The sequence below is a fragment of the Bombyx mandarina genome, chromosome 25 (assembly GCF_030267445.1).
Source record: "Bombyx mandarina strain Sakado chromosome 25, ASM3026744v2".
NCBI classification, from domain to species: Eukaryota; Metazoa; Arthropoda; class Insecta; order Lepidoptera; family Bombycidae; genus Bombyx; species Bombyx mandarina.
This window is the reverse complement of record NC_143231.1, coordinates 8,066,250-8,083,956: the sequence shown is the minus strand read 5'-3', so window position 1 is coordinate 8,083,956 and position 17,707 is coordinate 8,066,250.

The window sequence follows — 17,707 nt, the reverse complement described above, 5'->3', positions numbered from 1 at the left end:
GCCTTCAAATCAAACAAGTGTTCGGTACGCCAGCCCTCGGTTGCGTTTATCTGATCCCGTGATTCTCGCAGCCGCGCCGAAACCCTCCCTACGATGAGACCGTTCTCAATTACAGATAAGGCTTTGAATATTTCACGGCGCTTACTGGCACTGATGACAATTTGTATAGCTCGTGTGTTCACATGGTTTAATAATGGAAGGTTATTTAAATCGTTTTCATTACGTTGTAATGTTTAATTTGAAAATCGCATTATATGTTGTCAAATTTATAACGTAAATGTTTTGGAATTATGTAACAATGGAAAAAAATAATAGGCAAACTTTAATAGCTAATAACTAATTAATTCGCATTTGTTTTGTGTTGTTCATACTTTAATTAACATGAAACAAGTCGTTAGTGTGAAATCGATCACTTTGTAAACGATAAATGTTCTAATGTCAGTTTACAAGGGTTGCGAATAGCGGTGGCAAGTTATGTGCTTTTAGTGTTTGCCACTGGACACTTATCGTGAGAACAGGCTGTAAGATTTTTTCAAATTTAATCTATATATTAATACGTGAAACAAAAACTATGTACCCCTTTTTACGAAAATTGCGCGGACGGAGGAGTATGAAATTTCCCACACTTATAGAAAACATAGAGAAGAAGTGCGTGATGCTAATATTTTTTTATAATTATGCATTGAAAATACATTAAATCAATAAAGAAAACATTACACACACTACCATGTATTTTACATAACACGTACATATAAATATACTCTTTGTGTATTGTCAATTGTGAAACTTTTGTTATTGTTTAATGTCTGTGGTCAAATTGAGAATAGATTAATTTATTGTCTGTCTTTAATATTATTTATTTATAGTGTAGTTTTGGCGAAATCTGTATTATTATAGAAATATAATAGTGCTTGACAATAGAACCATAAGAATGTTTAAATTGTTAATTTCAATTAATTTTAGTCGAATTTCGACTACTGCGAGGACCACTAGTTACAAATAATACATGAATATATAATAATTGTCAGGGGATTAGGAATACCTCACCTAATATCTCCTTTAAATACTCGTGGTAAGGGATGCTGTTTTCCCTTACGATCAGCTTATTTCAGCTAAAACATATACGTAAGTATTTTATTCGTAAATTTGATTATATTTCATCGGCGAGTGTTTTTTTTTATTGCTTAGATGGGTGAACGAGCTCAAAGCCCACCTGGTGTTAAGTGGTTACTGGAGCCCATAAACGTCTACGACGTAAATGCGCCACCCACCTTGAGATATAAGTTCTAAGGTCTCGGTATAGTTACAACGGCTGCCCCGCTCTTCAAACCAAAACGAATTACTGCTTCACGGCAGAAATAGGAAGAGTGGTGGTACCTACCCGCGCAGACTCACAAGAGGTCCTACCACCAGTAATTACGCAAATTATAATTTTGCGGGTTGGATTTTTATTACACGATGTTTTATTCCTTCACCGTGGAAGTCAATCGTGCACATTTGTTGAGTACGTATTTCATTAGAAAAATTGATACTCGCCTGGGATTCTAACACCGGTGCATCGCTCAATACGAATGCACCCGACGTCTTTATCCTTTAGGCCACGACGACTTCAACTTATCCATGGCTTACATAAATAAGCTACCATTGTATATTCGCAGCAACAAAATGCCCGATGAGCATTATTACAACGGTCGATACCTGCGATTTTGGGATCTCATGGGTTATGGAAGGTAACAAGTATTTTTAGAAGGGCGCAATGGATGTTGTTTATTATGCGGGCTTGGATCTTCGTTGTATAACGAACATACATATGATGATTGAAGAAAATGTATCATCGATTGACTGCGTGAACGTCATAAGTATAGTTTGGTATTTTTTTGTTTTACGATCACCCATTGCGTACCGTCTAATAAGTGGTTTCGATTTTACTGTCACAATCATTTTTAAATAATCAGTTAATCAATGATCGGTGCGTCTATTAAATTCCATTCCAAGTGGTCCTTTAAAATACGCGACATAATTTCGGGCCATATTGTAATAAATGCCATATTGGTTATCCCTAGATAAAATATTTTACTTTCTGACAAAATTCCTTCAGATTCTTTTCTGATATAGTGAACTTATTTGATCGCGTTTTTGTACAAATACCACGTGGAAAAGACGAAAATTCGCTATACCCAGCTTGACTAACATCAAGATGAGGCATTTAATTAAATTGAATTAGGTTCTTGATATACTATATGTAATCCTATCAACACAATATTATTTATTCCCTTTATCAATCTTCTCCACTAAAACACCAAAGCATCTAACAAAGGTTGGCGCGAAAATACAATAAATATTCATATGAAAATGACAGGTTATAAATCAAACACATTTTTTTTAAATTGTTTAATGAGTTTTCGTAGTCATGGCGTAAACTTTTAAGAATTGGAAACGTATATAATAAAATGAGAATGATAAATGCGTGATAAAACCCCAAGAGTAATTTTTATTATGTCTCGAATTGGCAAAAATCACTGTTTTCATGGCATGATTGTTTGAGACATTAATTGATAATTCTATCTTTCTTTGTCTAGATGGGTGGACGAGCTCACGGCCCGTCTGATCTTAAGCGGTTACCGGAGTGCAACAAAGTATATGCCGCCATCCACCTTGTGACATCAGTTCTAAGTCTCAATCTCATAGTAAAGCGTCTACCCCATCCATTAAGCCGAAACGCACTTTTGCTTCCCGGGAAGAATGGACGGGGTGGTGGTACCTATCCATGCGGGTTCACAAGACACCCTACCACCAATAACGTGGAGAATAGATGTACTTTGGTGACTTAGTATCGCTGGTTTCGTTTTTTTGCATGAACCCCGATATTTTCGGTTTCCAGATAAAGAGGTATCTGAAGTTCTTTCATTACAGTAGGTGTTTTAATAACAGTAGTACGTTGATTTCATAAGCACCGATTTTTGCAATTATGTCAACTGTTTGCTTCTCGTATTTCGATCGTAAGCGAATAAAACATAATCGAGTTAAATCATATAAGGGACTCCCTAGATTAAAATTACAAGCAAAATTTATGAAGTGTTGTACATCATGTAAGTATACATCAATATTAGATATTTTAAAAGCTACTCAAAATCTTTTCTGAACTAATTTATGTAGAAATTGTGTTATTATTTTTATTAAAAATCTAATAAAGCGCGAAATTTGTTACTTCGATGAACTAAGTTTAGTGGTTAGTACAGTATGAAATCGCGAAAAAACCAATTTCTAATCCTGTATTTATAAGCGGCCCGTCGTGCATGTTAGCTGAGATTGTTTCGACTGATACATATTGTTTCTCGCTTTCTCTGGAGGGAACTCTAAATCTAAATTCTTACGTCTTCTGATTAAGTATTTTACGTTTGGATTCAAAACGATTTACTATCCCTCGATTGGACTGAAACTCATCGGTACAGAATTTGTAGTGATGGGAGTGAGACGCGGCTAAATATCCGAAAAAAGCACTAATGCTCATTATATTAAATCAATATTGTGATTAGCTTAATTCACGAAGAAACAGTCTCCTTAATCCCTATTAAATAAGAAATGCTTTTTTTGATTTCAGAACCATTTTTGTTTGTAAATGAATGGAACCAAACTAGTATTCGTTACAGAACCCTAAAAATACATACAGAAAAGTTTACATTTTGTTCGCGTCTCTTTTTTATAATACTCTTATGAGTTATACCTCATAATATGTTGATTTTTGGCTTTGAACTTCGACTTATTGCTGGGAAACAAGACGTTTTGCTTTGAAACAGCACTGTCTGATGTCTGATATCTAAATATGACGTTCATAAAAAGAACTTCTTATTTTGTACGTAGAAGTAGAGAGCTAGAGCACAAAATTCTATTATGTTTTAAACGATATTAATTTTTCATTATTATAACAAAAGTTAAGTATTGTAAAAAAAAGTTTATTATCTTATTTTAAATTTTTGTGTGGTTTTCTTGAAGTTTTATTATATTTACAGAAAATAAAAGAAAATTATGGTAACTGCAAATACTGTAAAGACGAGCTCAATTTGAGTACAGTTACAGAATATTATACAAAATACAGCAATAGTTTCATATAATATTGTAGCGAATTTTGTTCATTCGCCCTTTATCTCTAGTCTATTGAACTATATATTAAGGTAGTTTTCCAATTACAGCACAAGAGCGCATTATGCGGCATAATGCTCAACTAAGCTTCAGCATAATTCGGCATTGTGCGTCACTGAGTCGCATTATGCTCTGTAATTGGAAAATTATGCCGCATAATGCATTCTTGTGCTGTAATTGGAAAACTACCTAATATATTATGCTATTATTATTTATCACTAGTATATTATAGTTGGGGAAAGGAATCGATTAAAAACCTATTTCTACATTTCATTAGCGGTAAATAATATTCACATCAAGCTAAACAGATACACTCATCGAATTAGCGAGTTCATATTTAATAGCGGACGCTTTGTTCGCACGAGGTCGTTGACCTCGCGTCTGCTGACAGCTAGTCGTTTGAACTATGCTTTCCTTGCACCATCAATGAATGAATGAATGAATGAATGAAATTTATTTATTGCACAAAATAGTGTACAAAGGCGAACTTAACGCCATGCAGGCATTCTCTTCCAGTTAACCCTCGTTGATGAAGTGAAAGACTCAAGCAGTGCGTAGATGTGATGAAGTTAATACATGGCGATAATTTAAAGAATTACAGTAGACATGAGTAAAATGAACAAACACTAGGTTATAAATGACATTGCCAAACCAAATACATAGATACATACATACAAATACATACAAAGATACATAGATAAGAAATACATATCAAATAAAATAAATTATATAAACCACAACATACTACAAAACAATCAAGCTATCTGTGTTTTGAAAAAGAGATCGTGTACTTTCGCTTTCAAAATATCAACTGAACGTTTACTGGAACACGAAAATTTACCGGTGGTAGGACCTCTTGTGAGTCCGCGCGGGTAGGTACCACCGCCCTGCCTATTTCTGCCGTGAAGCAGTAATGCGTTTCGGTTTGAAGGGTGGGGCAGCCGTTGTAACTATACTTGAGACCTTAGAACTTATATCTCAAGGTGGGTGGCGCATTTACGTCGTGGATGTCTATGGGTTCCAGTAACCACTTAACATCAGGTGGGCTGTGAGCTCGTCCACCTACCAAAGCAATAAATAAAAAAAATAAAAAAACGTGTTTCACGAAAACCACCGTGTGTGTATGCATAGTTTTTATAAAATCCATACTTGATGTACTTTGTTGATGATCGTGATTGTATTGGGGTGTTGTTTGTTAAGTACTTATTACACGTATGAAAATTTACAAAGGCATGTCATAAATATAACACAAATGCTCTTTACTTGTGTTAGTTGTGAATGTTTTCGAAATTTATTCCTATTTTAAAAGGCAACATAGCTTTTATTACATTTCTCTTTGATCGTTATGAAATGAAATAAAAATGAGTGTAGTCTATATAAGCGATTCATTTTTACGCTGCTACCGTATTTTTGTATTAAAACAAAACAATAAATAGATTCTCTCGTGGCTAAGCTATTGTTATGCCGGTAAGAGAAACGCCATCTATCGCCGAATAGTCGAACGAATACCGAAGGATCTAGTAGCATCTAGAGCGCTCAAGAAGTACAACGCCATTTATTGTCAGATAGCGGAAACACACAATACTCGACTTGTGTAGAATATTCTCGACCATTCTAGGGATTTCGCCTCGACTATAAATAAAAGCATTGCAGAGATGGCATGCAGTCAGTTAGTAATCGGAACTACTGGAAGCGAAACAGCGAACGGATCGCCTGAAGCGAAGCGGAAGAAGTGAATTGAGAATTTTAAAGTGTTCTGTTTAAAGTGTACTATTGTATAAATTATTATAATAAATAAATAATAGTAACGATGGTCGTACCGTGGTGGCATATCATACGCTTTACAGTTAGGTTATTAGCAGATTAAAAGAAATATCCTAAAAAATGTATTCATTGATATACATATATTATCCAATTAATACAGGATATATTTAATTTGACAAAATTTGACCATGGGTATTACACCTAAGGCAGAAATTTACGATGCATTAATTTGATCAGCCAGATGGGATCAAATAGTAGCTGAATGAATTCCAACTGTATACTAACCAAATTGTGAAATAAATAAAAGAAGGTTTTATTCCGTTGGTGTTTATATTGTAAAATCTATATGTTGGTAATTATTTGAAATTATGCATGCACTGCGGTTGGTAGTCCTGCGCAGTTCGTATAAAGAAAACTGATAAATACCAGCTTTAGTCCAAGCTCGGTATAATCCTCGTGCCGTATACTGCATACTTACCAACGTCACTACATATGTATCTACTTACAAACGTTCGACGCCGCTGTAAGCCCCCGTAATGCAGTCGCGGTCCGTTGACTCATAGTCCACCTTCTTTCACACGAAAGGTTTTAAGCAAAGGGTCTGTATGTAATTACGGAATTATAGATATTCTAGGATATTTTGGCGTGTAACTTTGTCAATAATATATAAAAGAAAAAGTTGATTGTCAAATTATGATCATTTAGATTACTACATTTTAGATTAGCTATTATGTTAATGTATTGTTAGTTTGTGTTAGATATAATAACATTATAAGAATGGTAGTTATTTACTTGTACTGTGCCAAAATTATTCTCAAAATGACATAGAAGTCCGATTCCTAATTACCGAAATATAATTCAATTTTTTCTTTAATTATCAACATATTTTCAACAGAAACCGGAAAAAAAAAATCTGGTTGTTTTATAATATATTTTTGTTATCAATTCATATAAGTCAAGCCGCAATGTCTTTAAATTTGACTATTAGAGATTAGTCTAGACCGTTGACCGGATAGCATTTTTTAATGTAACTATACTTGAGACCTTAGAATTTATATCTCAAGGTGGTTGGCGCATTTACGTTGTAGATGTCTATGGGCTCCAGTAACCACTTAACACCAGGCGGGCTGTGAGCTTGTCCATACATCTATGCAATAAAAATAAAAAAAATATGAAAAATCACTTGTAGACAATAATAATACATTTCATTTTCCATAGCATGCGATCTGTGTTGGCATGGTTATTTTACGAGGGGTATTCAATAATAAGATATACATTCTCCTTGGAAAGAAAAACATAAATACTGGCAGGCATAATTCAGACATTAAATATAATAATAATAAAAAACCAATAAATTATCTTGTGTTCTTTTTAAATCACAGAAGTCATTTGTTTGCGTAGTGTCGGAATGTGTTCTTAAAAATATCTCTGCTTGATAATTTTTACAAAGGAGCTCGTAAATTAAGACCTAAAATCAAATAAAAATTAATAACAGATACTTGCGTCATACTCATTATCACTTTTTGTAGAGCACCCCTAGTATTTAATGGTGGGTGTCCAACAAGTAGGCACCTCGCCGTCTCTTTGTCTCAGTCAAACTCGTACGCAAGAGCACTAAATTGAAACCCTCGGATTCCAGCTGGCAAACAATCTCGACCTGAAATCTCACTACAAACATATCTCATGGCGATGCCATGTTAGAAGCTAAGTAGCAGTACTTATTGCGAGCAAAAGTGCTGTGGCTTAAAATGATAAAAAGATACATGTTTTCGTTTCACCGTCATACCTGAAGTGGTATTGTATTCATTTAGATTATATTGAGATCCCTCATAAGTAAGTACCACGATATTATCCTATTCCGATATGAAGAATGGAGCATTTGAGGTTTGGAGCAGTCATAAAAAGGGCTTTGGCATTCGTGGATATCGTACACATCGATATGGTTTCCGCTAACCGCCTAACGTTAAATGAGCCGTGATCTTGTCTGCCGATTCATGAGGAAATTATTAAATAGTACTTTATTACATATCATGGATATATTTAGGCTTTCTGCATTACTATACTAACATTATGATGTTCTTGTAGCTTTGAGTTAGTAAAAGCCGGCGATTGTGTGTACAACCATTTTTAGACAGACTTTATCTGGATATTAGATGAAATCAAATCAGATCGTGTATCACACTAAAGAGTTTAAGTTTGTGTATGAACATAATTATAGTATCAGTCGATTCTCGCGAGTTTAAACATAATTAAAGCTACTTTTACGGTTTAATTTTGCTTTGCGTTGTGTAAAACTATGACGTAATTGGAAATTAGATAATGACAAAAAAAAACATATTTAATTATATAAGCAGCCTTTTTTTTATTGCTTAGATGGGTGACGAGCTCACAGCCCACCTGGTGTTAAGCCCTGGAGCCCTGGAGCCCATAGACATCTACAACGTAAATGCGCCACCCACCTTGAGATATAAGTTCTAAGGTCTCAGTATAGTTACAACGGCTACCCCACCCTTCGAACCGAAACGCATTACTGCTTCACGGCGGAAATAGGCGGGGTGGTGGTACCTACCCGTACGGACTCACAAGAGGTCCTACCACCAGCTACCACCAGCCTACAGTGGCGATGATTTATGAAGGGTGGCCAGTAAGAAATGAACGTGCAAAGTTGAAAACTGGGCTCAGTGGCGTAAGAGGGGAAAGCGTATAGCAGTAGAGAAGTGTAGATTGATACTAATGATGAAATAATAAGCCTGATTCGGTGGAGCAGTTGTAAGCGCCCTTGACAGTTGTGCCAAGGGTCGCGGGTTCGATTCCCACTTCGGACAAACGTCCGTGTGATGAACAGGTTTGTTTGCTCTTAGTCTGAGGTTTTATTATCTGTCTATGTACATAGACATTTAAACTTATATAATACTTTTTCTATTTAACTTACTAGGAATTATAAGTAGGAATTGTAAGTTGAAATAAACATGGCGTTGCTCTGAAAACAAAGGTTTTATTATTTTAATAAGTTAAAACGTGCCAAACAGTAACAAACAGTACGACCACATTGCAAACCTATAATAGGTATCTCACCTGACAACAAAGAAACGACATTCAAAGTCCACCACTCTCAATTCCTTATAATTATTATCCAATTTAATTTAGTAACAATCTGCCCGCGCATGGCAGATGTCATCTTCTTCAACATCAATGCATGTCACCATTATCAACAGCGCCATGTATATGATTACATAGGAGCTATAGAACGCTGTACAAATGTACTATAAAGAAATATAGTTTCTTTACACGTATATAAATTTTTATGCCAATATCTGGTACCCATAATACTGGGGAATCCTAATTTGGGCCCGGATGACTGTGCGTGATTTGTTCCTAGTTAAGTTAAAAAAATTAAGTTAAAAAACATACAATCTGTCTCATTCCGATAGAGGCACCCGTCACGTGCGGACGTGCTCATCGACCACTCGATTGCCCGGCCTTTGTTCGCCCGGCTTTTGTTAGCCCGGCCATTGTTCGCGCGGCCTGTGTTCGTGGTACATCTGCCGACCAAGTGTTTTTCCTGGAAGTTTTTATTTGTTTTGTTTCCTTTTGCTATTTCTGTGTTCGTGGTACATCTGCCGACAAACTGTCTTCCTGGAAGTGTTTTATTGTTTTGTTTCTTTTTGTTATTTCCGTTTTGTTGTGTTTTTTCTTTGTCCTGTAGTAATCGTGCCGCATCGCCACCTGTGTTCAATAGAACCGCTCAGGTCCGAGAAGTTGGGGCCTCGCCGCAAGGCGAGTGTTTTCTAAGACCCAGGGTAGCCCCACCTGGGCACGTAGCCATCATGGACGCTGTATTTGCGGAATTTCTCCGGCTTCGCTACCCAAAGCTCATTTCCGAGTTTCAGGCCTTCAAGGCCGATCACACCGCGAGCCCTCTCGTGGACTCCGCCGAGCTGGCTGCTCCTGCGTCGCCTGTACCTGCGTGCAAAGCTTCTGCATCGAGCACCGCAGCCTCCGTGGTGCCTGCCGTTCCCGCGTCGCCTATACTGGCGAGTAAAACTGCTGCGTCGTCCGCCGTGGTCACCGTTCCAGCAGCGCGATCATCCGCGGCCTCCATCGCGCCCTCCAAAACACCTACTCGTAGGTCACCTGCGCCCGCCTCCTCGTCCTCCGACTCTGACTCGGAGATGGAGGTCGACCTCGCCCCCGCCTCATCGACGGATGGATTTACCCTGGTACAAAAGGGTAAGAAGCGTGCCGCGGAGTCTCGAGCTCCCGCGGCCGCTAAAATTAGCAAAGCCGCGAACGCGTCGCGCCCCCGCCCCCAGACTCCCGTTGCGCCTCCAGCCCGTGCCAGTCCGTCGCCGCGTCCGGTGGCACAAAATAAAACCCAGTCCCCTCCTCCGGTAATCCTTCAAGAGAAGGCAGCTTGGGATCGAGTTTCCCTGGCCCTTAAGGCCAAAAATATCAATTTCACGAATGCCCGTAACCTCGCGAACGGCATCCAAATAAAGGTGCATTCATCTGATGACCATAGGGCCCTCACCTCTTACCTCCGTAAGGAGCGTATAAGCTTCCACACTTATACGCTTCAGGAGGAGCGGGAACTCCGCGTTGTAATACGCGGAATCCCTAAAGAGTTAGATGTAGAGCTCGTAAAAGTCGACCTGTTAGAACAAGGCCTACCAGTGAATTCTGTGCACCGTATGCACACCGGTCGCGGTAGGGAGCCATATAATATGGTTCTAGTCGCTCTCCAGCCTACCCCCGAGGGTAAGAAAATCTTTAACACACAGACCGTATGTAGGCTCTCTGGTATCGCTGTCGAAGCCCCCCATAAAAAAGGCACTCCTAGCCAGTGCCATAACTGTCAATTATATGGGCACTCTTCCCGTAACTGTCACGCGCGCCCCCGATGCGTCAAATGTTTAGGCGATCACGCCACGGCCCTATGCACTCGCGATCAAAAAACCGCGACGGAACCACCTAGCTGCGTCCTGTGTCGAACACAGGGTCACCCCGCAAATTACCGCGGATGCCCCCGAGCCCCGAAAATAAATCGCCGCGTCGCCCGCCAAAACCGCCTCCGAGCTTCCGGCCCAGACATCAAAGCCTCGGCACCCTCTGCGCCGCAGGCTAAGCCAGCGTTCGTTCCGGCAGCGGTGCCCAGTGTCTCGGCCTGGGCGAAACCGCTGCCGTACACGAACACGGCTACAACTCCCTCCTCCGCGATTCGTCCCGCCCCCGCGACTCGTCCCTCTCCCGCGACTTGCCCTCCGACCGCGTCCGAAAATCTCGCTTTAGCGATCGACTTCTTTCAGTCGATCAACTTTGAGCGCGTTAACGCTTTGGGCGACGCCATTCGCGCTGCCTCCACTGCACAACACTTTATCGCCGTTGTGCAGGAATACGCCGACGTATACGCGTCATTAAATACGTACGTCCTCCCCTCACTCCGCCGGTAATCAATGGCGTATACAAGTAGAATAAAGCCCCTATCCGTGACGATAGGATTTTTTAACGCTTACGGTCTCGCAAATCAACGTGATCAGGTTTCTGACTTTTTGCGTGACCATCAAATTGATATCTTTTTAGTGCAGGAGACCCTACTTAAGCCCGCGCGCCGTGACCCTAAAATCGCGAACTATAACATGGTCAGGAACGACAGGCTCTCTGCCCGTGGTGGTGGTACCGTCATTTACTATAGAAGAGCCCTGCATTGCGTCCCGCTCGATCCTCCCGCACTCGCTAATATCGAAGCATCAGTGTGCCGAATCTCACTGACGGGACACGCGCCGATCGTTATCGCGTCCGTTTATCTTCCACCGGATAAGATCGTTCTAAGCAGTGATATCGAGGCGCTGCTCGGTATGGGGAGCTCTGTCATTCTGGCGGGTGACCTAAATTGTAAACACATCAGGTGGAACTCACACACCACAACCCCGAATGGCAGGCGGCTTGACGCGTTAGTCGATGATCTCGCCTTCGATATCGTCGCTCCGTTAACCCCGACTCACTACCCGCTAAATATCGCGCATCGCCCGGATATACTCGACATAGCGTTATTAAAAAACGTAACTCTGCGCTTACACTCGATCGAAGTAGTTTCAGAGTTAGATTCAGACCACCGTCCCGTCGTTATGAAGCTCGGTCGCGCTCCCGATTCCGTTCCCGTCACGAGGACTGTGGTGGATTGGCACACGCTGGGCATCAGCCTGGCTGAATCTGATCCACCATCGCTCCCGTTTAACCCGGACTCTACCCCGTCTCCTCAGGATACCGCTGAAGCCATAGACATCTTAACATCACACATCACCTCGACATTAGATAGGTCATCGAAACAAGTTGTAGCGGAGGACTTCCTTCACCGCTTCAAATTGTCCGACGATATTAGGGAACTCCTTAGAGCTAAGAACGCCTCGATACGGGCCTACGACAGGTATCCTACCGCGGATAATCGTACTCGAATGCGTGCCCTACAACGCGACGTAAAGTCTCGCATCGCCGAAGTCCGAGATGCCAGATGGTCTGATTTCTTAGAAGGACTCGCGCCCTCCCAAAGGTCTTACTACCGCTTAGCTCGTACTCTCAAATCGGATACGGTAGTAACTATGCCCCCTCTCGTAGGCCCCTCAGGCCGACTCGCGGCCTTTGATGATGACGAAAAAGCAGAGCTGCTGGCCGATACATTGCAAACCCAGTGCACGCCCAGCACTCAATCCGTGGACCCTGTTCATGTAGAATTAGTAGACAGTGAGGTAGAACGCAGAGCCTCCTTGCCACCCTCGGATGCGTTACCACCCGTCACCCCGATGGAAGTTAAAGACTTGATCAAAGACCTACGTCCTCGCAAGGCTCCCGGTTCCGACGGTATATCTAACCGCGTTATTAAACTTCTACCCGTCCAACTCATCGTGATGTTGGCATCTATTTTCAATGCCGCTATGGCGAACTGTATCTTTCCCGCGGTGTGGAAAGAAGCGGACGTTATCGGCATACATAAACCCGGTAAACCAAAAAATCATCCGAAGAGCTACCGCCCGATTAGCCTCCTCATGTCTTTAGGCAAACTGTATGAGCGTCTGCTCTACAAACGCCTCAGAGACTTCGTCTCATCCAAGGGCATTCTCATCGATGAACAATTCGGGTTCCGTACAAATCACTCATGCGTTCAACAGGTGCACCGCCTCACGGAGCACATTCTTGTGGGGCTTAATCGACCAAAACCGTTATACACGGGAGCTCTCTTCTTCGACGTCGCAAAAGCGTTCGACAAAGTCTGGCACAACGGTTTGATTTTCAAACTATTCAACATGGGCGTGCCGGATAGTCTTGTGCTCATCATACGGGACTTCTTGTCGAACCGCTCTTTTCGATATCGAGTCGAGGGAACCCGCTCCTCCCCACGACCTCTCACAGCTGGAGTCCCGCAAGGCTCTGTCCTCTCACCCCTCCTATTTAGCTTATTCGTCAACGATATTCCCCGGTCGCCGCCGACCCATTTAGCTTTATTCGCCGACGACACGACTGTTTACTATTCTAGTAGAAATAAGTCCCTAATCGCGAAGAAGCTTCAGAGCGCAGCCCTAGCCCTAGGACAGTGGTTCCGAAAATGGCGCATAGACATCAACCCAGCGAAAAGTACTGCGGTGCTATTTCAGAGGGGAAGCTCCACACGGATTTCCTCCCGGATTAGGAGGAGGAACCTCACACCCCCGATTACTCTCTTTAGACAACCCATACCCTGGGCCAGGAAGGTCAAGTACCTGGGCGTTACCCTGGATGCATCGATGACATTCCGCCCGCATATAAAATCAGTCCGTGACCGTGCCGCGTTTATTCTCGGTAGACTCTACCCCATGATCTGTAAGCGGAGTAAAATGTCCCTTCGGAACAAGGTGACACTTTACAAAACTTGCATAAGGCCCGTCATGACTTACGCGAGTGTGGTGTTCGCTCACGCGGCCCGCACACACATAGACACCCTCCAATCCCTACAATCCCGCTTTTGCAGGTTAGCTGTCGGGGCTCCGTGGTTCGTGAGGAACGTTGACCTACACGACGACCTGGGCCTCGAATCAATTCGGAAATACATGAAGTCAGCGTCGGAACGATACTTCGATAAGGCTATGCGTCATGATAATCGCCTTATCGTTGCCGCCGCTGACTACTCCCCGAATCCTGATCATGCAGGAGCCAGTCACCGTCGACGCCCTAGACACGTCCTTACGGATCCATCAGATCCAATAACCTTTGCATTAGATGCCTTCAGCTCTAATACTAGGGGCAGGCTTAGGGACCCCGGTAACCGTACTCGTCGAACTCGACAAAGAGGTCGACGTGCAACCTAACCCATGCATCAGCCCGCTGAGTTTCTCGCCGGATCTTCTCAGCGGGTCGCGATTCCGATCCGGTAGTAGATTCATTCGCGAAGCAGCTACTCTTGAGCTGTTAGGTCTCCTTCGGAGGCGCTCGGGTAGCTGTTAGCAAATCCCACCTCTCCTGGCTGAGCCTTTGCTCGCCCACGTGTCCTGGTGAAACTGGAAAGGCCTTCGGGCCACCAGTAAACTTTCAATCATAAAAAAAAAAAAAAAAAAAAAAAAAAACAATCTGTCAATTTAAGCATGATCTCCAAAGTTAATGCCAATCTCTCTCAAAAGGGGTTCCAATTTAAAATGTATACTGGTAATCAAAGTACAGGTACGAAATCTCTGTAAGTTATGATTGGCTTCGTTTTGACAGAGCATCCCGCATTCGAAGCTCAGCTTTAGCTTCACTGAAGTGTAAATTTTAAACCGAACTCCGAAACTAGTTTCAGGAAGATGAAAAACTTTTCTTTTGCGGACGTGTTGCGGAGGAATTCATGCCATTTTACGACTTAGCTTCGCAACGAATTGCTTAAAGATATAGTGACGGAACTAATAAATAAAAAACACAATCTGAACAATTTATACTGCATATTTTGAACGATATAAATATGGTGTCTCTCATAACCTATAATCATTTTAGTAATTATGTATGCTGTCATTAAAATAATTTTATGAAATGAATCCTCAGCCTCAATTAGACATTAAGCTTCATACCGAAATTTACATTGTATGAATTTATCGAAAACCTAATTTATTATTGAATCGTTTAAAGGTTTGGAATGAACTCCCCTCCGCGGTGTTTTCCGAGCGCTATGACACGTCCTTCTTCAAACGAGGCTTGCGGAGAGTACTTAATGGTAGGCTAGCCTCTTCCTCGGCATTGCTGACGTCCATGAGGTGGGCCTTATGTTCGTCTGCCTACAAAGGCAATAAAAAAAAGTAAAATGTAAAAAAAAGTTAACATTTTTTAATAAGTTCATTCATCCTTTGTAGTTGTGGTTCGTGGTATAAGCTCTCATTGATATTTGACTATTGAGGTCTCGACGTATTAAGGAGGCTTAATATCTTAGAACTTTAGAGTATCTTTGAGAGGAACCTTATATATGTGCCACTTTACGGATTCTCTGGCCTAAATCTAAGCATTTGTTACGCAACCTTGAATGTTAGTAAGTATAAATTATTACCAAATAGTAGTCGTAGTCGTAGTCGACCAAATTGAAGTCGTCGTAGCCTAAAGGATAACACGTTCGGTGCATTCGTATGTAGCGATGCACCGGTGTTCGAATCCCGCAAGCGTGTACCAATTTTTCTAATGAAATACGTCCTCAACAAATGTTCACAATTGACTTCCACGGTGAAGGAATAACATCGTGTAATAAAAATCAAACCCGCAAAATTATAATTTGCGTAATCACTGGTGGTAGGACCTCTTGTGAGTCCGCGCGAGTGGGTACCACCACCCTGCCTATTTCTGCCGTGAAGCAGTAATACGTTTCGGTTTGAAGGGTGGGGCAGCCGTTGTAACTATAGTGAGACCTTAGAACTTATATCTCAAGGTGGGTGGCGCATTTACGTTGTGGATGTCTATGGGCTCCAGTAACCACTTAACACCAGGTGGGCTGTGAGCTCGTCCAACCAAATAAGCAATAAAAAAAAATCGGTGGTGAAGTATTTGCGCACTCGACTGCTGGGTAGTGAGAGGGCCGTGGGTTCGATTCCCGCATCGGGCAAACGTTCGTGTGATGAACAAATTTGTTTGCACTTTGTCTGAGTTTTTGGATATCTACATATATTTATGTGTTTATATTAATTAGTATTTAAGTACGTATATCAGTCTATAGTTCTCATAGTAGAGGGAGCCCTAGGTTGGTGTTATTGGTGGTAGGTCCTCTTGTGAGTCCGCACGGGTAGGTACCACCATCCTGCCTATTTCTGCAGTGAAGCAGTAATCCGTTTCGGTTCGAGGGGTGAGGCAGCCGTTGTAACTAACTATACTGAGACTTTAGAACTCATATCTCAAAGTGAGTGACGACATTTACGTTGTAGATGTCTATGGGCTCCGGTAAACACTTTACACAGGGTGGGCTGTGAGGTCGTTCACGCTTCTATGCAATAAAAAAAAGGTAACCGTGTTTGACCTGTCCCCGGTATAAAACTATTATTTATTTATTTAAATTCTTATTCATTATACAATATTTAAAAATGCGATATAAAAATTAGATTTCCGCTGATGGCGGTGTCAAGCTACCAGTGGTTGGGACTCCAGAGTGAGAGACCTCCTCACAATATACGCTGTGTCAAGGATAATTGCAATCTATACCGTGCTGCCCCTAACCCAGCTGGAAAAAGAAAGTTTCTTAAGGTGTTGGTCGAATCTTTTCTCTATCAAACCGTGTACTGATACAACATGCCTACCACATGGCGGTAATCCGTGAATCAGGACTAAATTAATCTTATTATTATTAATTTATAACATAATTATATACATAAATAGAAATGAACAAGTGGATCGCTCCTTCTCTCTCTCTCTCTCTCTCTCTTTCTCTCACTCTCTCTCTGTATTATTGATAGTAAATCAAAACGGAACAACGCGAGTAGGTACACCCATTATATACGAAGCGCAGCTATTAATTTATCGAACGTAACCGAGGAGGAAGTCTACTTTAATAACTATGATGTAGCTAAACAAGACTCCAGACCGCAAGCCGAAAACCGTTAACACTATTACGTTCGCAGGCAGTTCATTTTAATTCTATTCCTTAAAAGCAGCGGGAGGCGTAATCACTAGGAATAAGCTCAGGGAATAGGCCTGTTTCATAGTGTAATTTCATTCGAGTCTGTTTAGCAAATTCGCATCGCTTTAATGTCTCTCTAAATAAACGAAGGAAGAACCATCTTCGTGTCCCAGGAATTCAACGTTTATGTAGTCTTTAACGTGTCTACTACAGATTTACATGAAGTCTAAGATGCGAATGTTGTAAGCAATTCAGTTCAGTCGCTCGTAATAAAGTACAAAATCGATAGCTATGAAGCTATCAACAGTTTTCGAAGTCGTCGTGGCCCAAAGGATAAGACGTCCGGTGCATTCGTATCTAGCGATGCACTGGTGTTCGAATCCCACAGGCGGGTACCAATTTTTCTAAAGAAATACGTACTCAACAAATGTTCACGATTGAATTCCACGGTGAAGGAATAACATCGTGTAATAAAAATCAAACCCGCAAAATTACAATTTGCGTAATTACTGGTGGTAGGACCTTTTGTGAGTCCGTGCGGGTAGGTACCACCACCTCGCCTATTTCTGCCGTGAAGCAGTAATGCGTTTCGGTTTGAAGGGTGGGGCAGCCGTTGTAACTATACTTGAGACCTTAGAACTTAGATCTCAAGGTGGGTGGCGCATTTACGTTGTAGATGTCTATGGGCTCCAGCAACCACTTAACACCAGGTGG